This window comes from Chrysochloris asiatica, unplaced genomic scaffold, assembly GCF_000296735.1.
Source record: "Chrysochloris asiatica unplaced genomic scaffold, ChrAsi1.0 scaffold00267, whole genome shotgun sequence".
NCBI lineage: Eukaryota > Metazoa > Chordata > Mammalia > Afrosoricida > Chrysochloridae > Chrysochloris > Chrysochloris asiatica.
Genome location: NW_006408785.1, coordinates 3,077,477 through 3,080,741, shown reverse-complemented (window position 1 = coordinate 3,080,741; position 3,265 = coordinate 3,077,477). Strand labels below are relative to the sequence as shown.

General features: G+C 35.1%; 1 pseudogene; it reads right to left on the bottom strand.

The window, feature by feature from the left end:
* Positions 1–2,612: 2,612 nt before the first annotated feature.
* Positions 2,613–3,258, bottom strand: LOC102830170 (annotated as a pseudogene).
* Between the last annotated feature and the right edge of the window lie 7 nt (positions 3,259–3,265).

The following is a 3,265-nucleotide window of genomic DNA, read 5'->3' as shown; positions in this document are numbered from 1 at the left end:
CACTTTATTTTTAAATTCCGGAGTTTATGATAATATGTTGCTGTTGTTAGCTGTCATCAAAAGAGACTAAAATGTTACCTGGCCCTGGACTATTGTCATGATGCCTTAGTTCATTGTTGCAACCACTAAGTATTTATGAGTACCTTCCAACCTAAAAGGTTCAACTTTCAGCTTATATCAGGCAATATTCTGTTGTGATCCATGTGGTTTTCATCGGCTAATTTTCTGAAGTAAATCACCAGGCTCTTTCTAGTCTATGTTAGTCTGGAAGTTTCAATGAAACCTGTCCACCGTGGGTGACTTGATGGATTATAAATACTAGTTACATAGATTTCTGCATCATAGCAACATGGAAGCCACCACAGTTAGACAAAGTGACAGATGGGTGGTGTTTTAGCAATAAAAGAAAATCTACATTTGTAAACAAAAACCTGATTTCAAAATCATGGGCTTGGATTTCATGAAAACTGAGTTGCTTTTTGACAGTGTGTCTTTAGCCAACACTTCAGTTTCCTTAGTTTTAAAAAGCAAAACCATAGCAATGATTACCCTTTATACTTGATACAGAAGTGAGGGACAAACGCAAGGACACTATGTATATAAAAAGGCTCTACAGATATTGTTGTCTTTAATATCTTTCACACTGATGTTTTTGTTTTTCATTTGCAGTTCCATTTTATGAGAAGAAAAATAATATAAGAATTAATTTTCTTAGAGGTATTTTTAGGCATGTGCCCTCCATTGACTGAAGACATTACCTATATTAGGTCATGTACCCAAGTTAATGATTATGTACTGTCTCCAGGGAATGACAAGTATGAGGGGCTTCAAAGAGTTCCTGGAAAAATGGAATTAAAAGATGAAGGAATTTTTCCAAAAGTTTTTTGTATTCCCCTCATATATAAGCCTTGAGTACATTCAGTCTGTATCTCTGCACCTCTTAGCTTCTTTGATCATAATGTGGCATTAATGAGACTAATAGTTCCCCTTGGAGACTACAGAGTATGCCTGTAATTTCCTGCCATACTTTATTTTGTTAACAGAGAGTGACAATGATTTGACACAACTGTTTCTCCATGACTGAGAGAAAACACACACACACACACACATACTTTATTTTGTTAACAGAGAGTGACAATGATTTGACACAACTGTTTCTCCATGACTGAGAGAAAACACACACACACACACACACAAAGACAACACAAACTCTCTATGAATATGACTTACAGAGACGTTCCAATTCAATAAATCATAGAGCAAGTTTAACGAACAAATTTTAGATGACAAGGCTGAAATGCTGTTACCATTCTAAACCACTGGAAAAAAATCACCCATTGATAAAAAAAAAAACAAAACAAGTGTGGGGAGCAAAATCAGTTGGGTCACCTCCATATTCCTTCATGATTGTGATTCAGCCTTATCTCACATAACAGCTCCCCCGATAATGCCTTGTCACATAGATGTCTCTTAAAATGTTCAACCATGTTTGTTTGTTTGTTTTTCAAGGGGACCTTCTTGTTATTCCTTAAAACCAGTTTTTCACCAAAGACAATACTAAATTAATATGTTATAAAGAAGTGATATTTTGCATTACTTTTTAGTGTGTTTTAGGTAAAAATATACTGGACCAATGTCTTTGACACATAAGTTTCTAGCATGAGAAATAATTCACATAGAACTATTTGAATTACTTCCATGTTTGGCTGAGCCCAAAATAATTTGCTTTGCATTTACATACAAAGTGAGAAGAACGGTGGTGAACTACCTCTTCTTCTTTTTTAGTCTGTGGTATGTTTATGTATACTACATAAACCTATGTTTTAAAAAGCTCACTTTTTGGCCTTTATTTTGACTTGCAAGACATTCCCATCACTATAGTATTAATTATATATTTTTATTCTTGAAAAATAAAAGGCAAAATATATATCAACTCAAAACTCTCTACAAGTCAGTAATATAGAGCACGTTTGTCAAGCTGTGTAAACACATCACCTTCATTTTCCAAATTCTTCATTCCCCATTGTCATAAACTCATGGTCCCCTAATCTGACCTTTCAGGTTGATTTTGATTTAAATCTAAATGGATGATCTTCAAAAAGAGTATAATGCTCAAGACAGCCTTTGTAAATTAAGCTAAACTATTGTTTGGTTTCAAGAAGACTTCAGGGAATATTTTTGGTTTAAGGGTTAAAGATTATCCCAGGACAACAATTTCAGGGTTACATCTAGCCTCAATGGCAAAAGAAAGTCTAGATTATGAGAATTTGACATTCTGTTCCACATTTTTATACCTTTTGATCAGGATTGTTCTATACATTCTCTGATAAAAATGTTTAACTATATGTTTAAGTATAGTTTTTAAGTGTAGCTTGACTCAATGACAACAACTGAAACACGTTTGAACTCCAAAAGGTTAAAAACAACTGAAGAAGATAGTACAGAAATAAAACTACATTAAAAAAAAAACAAAACCCCTTTGCCTTTCCTTCTGTAATGTTTTCCTTCCTATGTTGAATATGAAAAGCTTTCAATTCATTGAAAATTTTTTGATGTGTTTAATATCTTTAATTATGTAAAGATTTGTTCATTCATATCACCTAGAGAACATTTCATCCACTGCTCTGCTTGGCAGCCAGTCTCTTATCTATCTCTTCAGCAATGGCAAGGCGGATACCTTTTCCTCAGAGAAGAGAAATTCATGGTTTGTTGCCTTTGCCAATAATGAAAATGTTGGAAAGTCTGGTGGCAAAGCTGTTACCATTGGTATCTTTCACATGAGCCACATCAAAAGAGCCAGGATGTCTCTCTCTGTTAGTGATCATACCAATTCTTCCCAAATTGGCACCTCCAACAGGTTACCCGTGTCAAACTTGATGAATCAGTAATCTTTCCAGTCTCCAAATCAATCTGATTGGTATCATTCTCCTTGATGAAGGGATCAGGGTAGCGTATGGTGCAAGCATCATGGGTCACCAGATGGGGGATTCCTTTTGTGCCCACAAAGATCTTTCTTAGTTTGCACAACTTGTACTTTGCCTCCTCAGGTATAATACGGTGAACAGCAAATCGACCCTTGGTGTCACAGAACAGAAAGAAGTGTTTTCCAGTTTTGTCAATGCTGATAATATCCATAAAACCAGCAGGATATGTTATATCAGTTTGGATGTTGCCATCAATCTTAATGAACTGCTGCATACAGATCTTTTTAACTTCATCTCCTGTCAGGGCATACTTAAGTCTGTTCCTTAAGAAAATGATCAGT